The sequence below is a fragment of the Pteropus alecto genome, unplaced genomic scaffold (assembly GCF_000325575.1).
Source record: "Pteropus alecto unplaced genomic scaffold, ASM32557v1 scaffold131, whole genome shotgun sequence".
NCBI classification, from domain to species: Eukaryota; Metazoa; Chordata; class Mammalia; order Chiroptera; family Pteropodidae; genus Pteropus; species Pteropus alecto.
Window position 1 is genome coordinate 11509223 of NW_006434709.1, and position 8094 is coordinate 11517316.

Sequence of the window (8094 nt, forward strand, 5' to 3'; positions counted from 1 at the left end):
TTCTTAATAGTGTGTGATCAAGAAAATTGATTAGCTATTTTAATTCACTGTGCTTTTTAAATGTGATTCTTGTAAACCAGAACATTATGGTACCATCCAATTTTAGATACAAATCTTTCTGGGGGAATTTTAGTATATGTACTGTCTGATGATTTTTGAAAAGGTGAATTCCAACTTTTATTTTGAGATTATCTCTTATTTTAAGGGAAGGAAATCTATGAGAGAACCTTAATTTACCTCTTTTATTGAATACAGATGTTTGTCATACTATACTTTTGTTTATTTATTCACCAAGTTCTACTCTGAATTACTTATCATTGTCCTTGTGAAAAGTTTATAGCTTATTTATTGCTTCCAAATTATGTGTGTCAGAATTGGTTTTAAAACATGTTTTAGAATAATTTTTTTGAGTGATCTGCTTTTGTGCTTTCTAAGAAGTTGAAAATACGTAACAAAAAAATCTCATTTAAGATAGAACAAAATGTGAAATATCTTGATGTAATATTAGCAAGAAAAAACATGTAGGAACTCTATAATGAAAATGGTAAAAGTTTGCTGAGACTTAAGAGACAATTTTATCAAACAGATGAAACATATTAAAAGATGTTTATTCTTCCTATATTAATTCAGAGAATTGATACTATCTGTTAAATAATTTTTTAAAAATCTGCCATAGTAAATCTAATGTTCATCTCTCAGAATGAACAGGGGCAAATAGTACAGTTGTCTTATAAGATATAAAGCTACAATACTTAAGACAGTGTCATTTTAATAAAAACAAAGGAAAAGAAGGAGCATCTACAGATTCAAATATGTAAAACTTAATATTGAGTTGGTATCAACTCAGTATTTAGGAAGTGGTCCCTGGACAATTACTTAACACGTGTGGAAAAAAATCAATTAGATCTCGTCTCACCTCATGTCATATAGAAATATAAATTCCAGATGAGTTAAAGAGATAAATGTGAAATAAAAATATGAGCTCTCTAGAAACTATAAAAAATAGAGTTGACTGCCTGATTTAGTAATTATGAATATTTGTGAGCATATAAAATAGTGAAAAAAATCACAAAGGGAAAATGCATAGATATGACTACATAAAAAATTAATAATTTTTGAATAACAGCAGCAACAACAACAAAAATCCTGTTAAAAATAACCTATAAAAAACAATTGGCAGCAACTATTTCAGAAGTTTTGTATCTTTTTGGTCAAAGAACTCATACAAGTTAATACATAAAATGCTAAAATCCAAATAGAAAAATGGACGGAGGACAGATTTTAGATGAGACACAAAAGAAGAATTTTTAACATATTAGAAAAAAATCAGTTTAACTTTGTATTTGTATTTAGGATAAAATATGTATTTGGATTATGTAGGTTTTTTAAGATATATTTTTTTAATTAGCTAAATATCAGGTTTTTTTTTCCATATGGTTTCTACTTTCAGTGTCATGATTATGAACTCTTTTCAGATACCAGGTTTATATTAACTAAAATGAAAGGATATTTTGATTCATCTTTTCCATTTTCCTTCTGATTTATAGTTGAATCTTTCATTATGGAAAGCATGATCAACGGATTTTTTTTTTTTTTTTAGCGTAGAGCCTTGGAGAAAAACTCAGGGCCACCTGGTTTTTAATTAAATTGAACTCTGTGGAAGGATTATATTGTTAATATGACTTCCCAGTGACTTCCTTCTGAGTGCTAAAAATTAGGCTCTTTGGAAGGATTGAATTAAGATCCTATGGAAGTTAGACATAATTTTTATTAATGTTAATGTTTTGGGGTGTAAAGACTGAATTAGTCTGGGTTTGCATAAGTATCAATATGCTATCTTAGCAACTCACCTGAGTTTTTGTTTTGAGAAGAAATTTGTTCCTGAACATTTACATTAGGAGCTCTAACTAATCTAGAAGATATTACCTTGATTTTAGAGGAACAGAATAATTAGGTGAGAATCTCAGGAGCTCAAGGGAGAAAGGAGAGCTATGCAACAGTTAATAAATAAGGAAATTAAAAGCATATGATAACTGCTATGATTGATAGATCTTATATGGGTTCCTAGACTCAATTCCAATGTACGCATGGCTTCCCACACAATACCAAGCAACTCTGAGACACCAGCAGGATGCCTGAAAAGTCAGTACTAGATCACCAGTTTAGTATAAAAGGATATAACTCAGGAACAGTCAAGTGGAAGAGATTCATAAGGCAAGGTGTTGATGCCAGACAGGACAATTCCCCTGAGCTGGGGATGGCGGGCAGAGCTCAAGCCCTGCCCCGAGAGAAAAGGGTTCTAGACTGAGCACAGGAAAAATTCAAATGCACACCAGAGTTAGAGTCAAAATGAGAGTTTATTAGAGAAGGAGTAACTCTCCATAGAAAGAGCGTGGTCTCCTCTCAGAGGCAGAGAGTGAGAGAGCCTGCCAGAGCCTCAGAGGGACAGACATACAGACATGAGAGATAGAGAAAAAGACACTGAGCAGGGACCCTGAGTGTTCGGGAAATTCAGTTTATGTATCATTCTTAGTTTCTGTGAATTACAGTTTAAAGATTTTGTTTACATGTGTTCCTTTGATGGTATGGGCGTATAGGGTAAAGGTAAGAATAGTAGCATGAAAAGGTAAGAATATGTAGCTTGAAAAGCCTGCTGGCAATTTCCAGCCTTTGATCCGTAAATTCCCCATGGTTTTGGCCATAGGGAATGAATGATTTTATTTTGTATAAATCCTGACTTAAAGACTCTTTTTTCCTGTTTTCCCTTCCTGGTATGGGTGAATGGTTTGTTAGTAATTCCAGGAGAAATCTTCCTTTTTATGAAGGTTTCCTCTGAGTCTGGCTGTAGGGCTGATCAACATTGCTGTCTCTGAATATACCCTGATTTAATTTTTAGTTCTCTTGCCTCCTCCTTATACTAGTATGGGGAAAGGGTTCAGAGCTTTCATGCCCTCTCCAAGCATGCCTCTCTCCACAAATCTCCCAGTGTTCACTGGAAGCTCTTGGAACCCTGCCCTTTGGGTTTTCATGGAAGATTCATTATATAGGCATGATTGATTAAAACATTGGCATTGATTAAAATATTGGCATGATTGATTAAAACATTGGCTACTCTCTTCACAGTGGGATGGGACTGAAAATTCTAAACCTCTAATTATATCTTTTGTTCCTCAGGTGATCAGTCCCCATCTTTAAGTGATTATCAATATTTCAAAGGTCACCTCTTTAATATAACAAAAGTCACTCTAGTCACCTAAGAAATTTCTAGGACTTTAGGAGCTCTGAGTCAGAAAAGAGAGGAAGACTAAATATACATTTCTTAAATCACAAAAAGTGACCCCTTTATTGGGAAACTGGAAAAGCTATAACAATCAGGCTGGTGAGGAGGCTTACCAAGATGCTTGGATTGGCGTTTTCTAAAGTACACAATTCTTTTTCACTTCATTTTACTGAATACTAGTGTATTATTAGTCTTGTATGTGTTTACATTTAAAAAGTGTGAGCATCAATGCTCTAGCACTGAAAGCAGTGCTTTTCAATCTCCTGGATCCTTTTCAAAAATATAGATATTGATTCATATTGATTCATTAGGTTTTGTATGGGACCTGAGATTGTACATTTCTATCAGACCCTCATCTGAAATTGCTGTACTGGTTCATAGTCTCCTTTTTGAACAGAAAAGTTTGAGAAATTTTGTATTTACACTTGTAGTTTATAAATATAGTATTGCAGAAATGTTGCGAAACAAAACCTGTGAGAAACCAAGCACCACTTGAAGAACTCAGGTTTATTACGCCGCTGGTCCCAGAAGAGCTAGCACTCTGAAGATCTGGGCCCTGAGCTCAGGGGCAATTTTGCTTTTATATCCAAACTGTTACAGTTAGCACGGACTCTGGGCAGTTACAGAGCATGTGATTTAGGAATTTAGGTAATATGTTTGTTATCTGTTATCCAGACAGAACAATCATAGGGGAGGGTGGGTCTTCAGTTGATCTCAGATCACTCTGCCCTTCTGCCTATGCATAAAGCACTTCCACAGAAGCAGAACAAAGAGAGGATTAGTTTTGTGAGTGCAAATTGCTCTTCAATAGTAGTAGGTAAAACCCATGAAATAGTACAATTACAATATAGTGAAATGGTTAAACACTTTGAGGATCAAGTGAAGTTTACTATCCGGATTTTAAAAAATCATGATAATTTGTAGATGTAGATGTAGATTATGGGAGCTGGTTCTTGGAGAAACAGTTGGGATAGATGTAATGCTGCTGATCCTCAGCCCACATTTTGGATGGTAAGATCTTTGCTTTTTTTCTTTCAGCTTTTTTTCCTACTGATCCCAGTCCCCTAATGGGAGTTAGCAAGAAACAGGGCTACACATCTCTAAGAACACCTTTTGTCGGCTTCTCTTCCAAAAAGGAAAGAAGTATAAAATTAGCACTGAGCTTTTCAGGAACTGTTGACTTGGGATTGGTGAGTCAGATCAAGGATTATACTGAAAAACAGGGAGCAAGCATAAGAATGCCAGGAACCAGAGCTGGGGTGGGAGTTGGGGATGGATCACCCAACAGATGGCCAAGGCCCACAAAGTGAGAGCACATGCCAAAACTGCACTGGGTAAACTGAAAGTAAAACTTGGACTTAAACACTGACCTTAATTCATTGTGTGTACGTGTATGTATTTTTTCCTGATTATCACAATAAATCGTGTTCCATGTAGAAAATGTGGAAATGATAGAAAAAAGCCTATGATAATCATATTGAAATAATTTAACAGTATTGCATAATAGTATAATATCACCTTTGTCAATATATAGTTATATCTTTTTTTAAATTTATCCTTTTTCTTGATGAGATTTTAAGGTCTTAAATATTATGAAATGTAGAATCCTTCAAGAACTGGAAGTTAATGATGTATATAGTAATTGGGTGAGTTTTCTAGATCTGGGGAAACATGATGCCTCAGGCTGTTTCTTCTTTCGTTATAGGCAATACCAAGAGTGCTCTTTGGAAAGCTTGGAAGCATCATCTAGGACAGTGTTTAGCTGCTAGCTCAGATTGTACCAAAAGGCTTGACCCCATTTCTGCCCCGTTTGGAGACTCAGATACAGCTATATATTTGATATAAAATGTTGAACTATATTTGAGTATTCTTGCATTAGAATAGTAGTTTATATTTTTTTTTCTTTGAACTAGCAAATATGTGGTGTCCAGACAAAAGTTAACTAATATGTCTAAGAAGAACCAATGTCCCTAACCAATACTTTGCATATTTGTTCTCCTAGAATATTAGTTGCAAAGGTAACTTAATCCTTCAGGAAATTTTTGTCATGTTTGGAACTTTTTCTGTTTTTTTTTTTTTTTGGCTATCAATACTTATGATCTGTTGCTATTATTTGTGATCTTTTATATTAAAAGAAAAATTTTTAATTTGGAAACTTATGCTTTATAATTTATAACTAAAATTTTTAAAAGGCCCAACCTAGGTTAATGATTAGACTGTTAAAATATGCTCCACGGAATGTCTCACCTCTTACAAAGACATTTAGTGCTAAATTTATAAGATTCTCTTTTGTGGAGTACCAAAAGGGTCATTTTCAAGTGAGCAACCTTTTTAATCTCAATTTTGCCATCTGAAAATCACTTAAGTGGCGCCCAGTTCAAGGGCATACATTATAGCCATTCTCAAGTAATATAATTCACATTCTTCATGGAATGTACAGTGTATATTCCTTTCTTTGAAAAAAATTTATATATCTCTTGACATATAGGTCCCAGTGCAAACTTTACCACTGATGAAAGATTACTGGATAATTCTTGGAATGAGAATTATCAGAGGGCAACTGGGAAGATGGATGTATCTTTTTAGTTTCACTGGTTTCCTTGGAAGTTGGTGTACAGTGTGGAGATTCAACATGTCTACTTCAGAGAAATGTTCATAATACTTATTTCTCAAGTCATTACTCCTGTGCTTAGATGTGCCAGTGGGAATTCACCACTACTTATTTAGATAATGTGTAGATTTATTTCTCCCACCTCCTTCTCTCTCTCTCTTTCTTTTTCTTTTTGAATATAGCCACGCTTATTCATTTAGGTATTGTCTGTGACGGCTTTTGCAGTGAAAAAGCAGAGTTTAGTAGTTGAGGTCGAGACCATGTGGAATGCAAAGCCTAAAATATTTACCGTCAGACCTTTTGCAGAAAAAGTTTGCCAACCTTTAGTATAGAGGGATGGTATAGAGCAGCTGATTGTTAGGCAATCCACTCCTTCACCCTTCTACTAACATTCATCCAGCCAATATTTGAGGGAAAAGAGAATATTGACTGTCCTTCTGATAATATGCAGACTATATTTCCAGTGGAAACATTAAAAGGTAAAAATAAAACTTTTAAATTATGTAGGTAGGAAGAAATTTTGTTTTTTCTCAGGATCCAAAATTAATATGATTGTAGGAATCCAGATATATTTGATAGTACTAAAACTAACTTCTGTCTAAGAGACCTTTGCGTAAGTAGTGATCTCAGTCTTTGGTTTTGATGTCTCTGAAAGGTACACAGAACTTGAAACAAATCTACTGTCTACATAATATAAGGGGACTTTTGAGAGCCTGTTGCATGACTCTGGTAACCAAAAGGGCTACACTTTCAGTTATAAATTATAAACTTCCATATTGAGAAGAATTTCCTATACAAATTTTAGTAGTAGGTGGGGTAGGGGTGAGGCATCTCCTAAACACAAATTGGCCTTATTTGGACCCAAATTGACATATCCTTTGTGGGAAAACAGAAACAAAAGAAACAAATAGAAAAAACCTGACACAAAGGATTTATTTTAAAATAGGACCTCATTTCTTCTCACAAACACCACCAACATGGTGTTCAGGCGCTTTGTGGAAGTGGGCAGGGTAGCCTACATCTCCTTTGAGCCTCATGCCCAGAAGCTGGTCGTGACTGTAAATGTTATTGATCTGAACAGAGCTTTGGTTGATGAACCTTGCACAAAGATGAGGAGACAGGCTGTTTCTTTCAAATGCATGTAGCTTATTGACATCCTCAGGTGCCTACACAGTGCTTGCCAAGAAGTGTGCCTGACAAGCCTGGCAGAAGGCATATATCAGTACAAAATGCGCAGCCACAAGATGGACCCAGAAGATTGAAGCCAGGATGACAAATCTGATTGTTACAAAGTCACAAAGGCAAAGAAAATGAGAGACAGAATAATCAAGCTTGAAGTTAGCTTCAAAAGACAGCATTCCTGAAAGCTTCTCCTCAAAAAAACACCTGCTGCTAAAGGTGCAGCTGCAAAGGTTCCAGCAAAAATGACCACTGCAGGCAAGAAGGCTCCAGCCCAGAAGGTTCCTGCCCAGAAAGCTGCAGGCCAGATGGCAGTGCATCCAAAAACATCTGGTAAGAAAGCATAAGAAAATAAGAGGCATAAAAGTGATAAAGGTTCTTTTTGACATGCTAGCAAATCTTAGAAAATATATAAGACCTAATTTAATGGTCTGGATCTTTATGGAGTAAGCAGAAGTCTACTTTGAAGGAAATTATACTTTCAACTCTGGCCTCAAAGAATTCCCAAAGATAAAATTACAAGAAAGGACAGTGAATAATCAAAAATTAAAACTCACTAATGCAACACAAGGAAGTAAGTCACCATGAAAGAGAGCCAGCAGAAATAAGGCATAGCAATATTAAACCTGATAAAGTTTTAGATAATGAATTTATACAGATATAAAAATAAAATATACAAGTATAAAATATAAAAATATTTAAAATTAAAACAGGAAAATATGAACTATAAAATGACAAGCAGATTTGAAAAATCTAACAATAATCATAACTTAAATTTCAAAAGATGGATTAAATAGCAAACTGTACAGAGGTAAAAGAGTATTATGGAACTGGAATATCTGAGGGAATTAGGATAAAAGGCTAAAACATATGGAAGAAGACAGGTTGAGAGATGTGGAATAAGGAATAAAGCACCACATATATCTAAATGGATTTCCAGAAGGGAAAAGTGGATCGTAACAGACGCACTGCTTAGAGAAATAATGGCAAGGAATTTTCAGAAATGATGGAAAACACCTATTTG

At 34.8% G+C, this 8094-nt stretch overlaps 1 pseudogene; it reads left to right on the forward strand.

The window, feature by feature from the left end:
• Positions 1-6868: 6868 nt before the first annotated feature.
• Positions 6869-7417, forward strand: LOC102891687 (annotated as a pseudogene).
• The last annotated feature ends 677 nt before the right edge of the window (positions 7418-8094 follow it).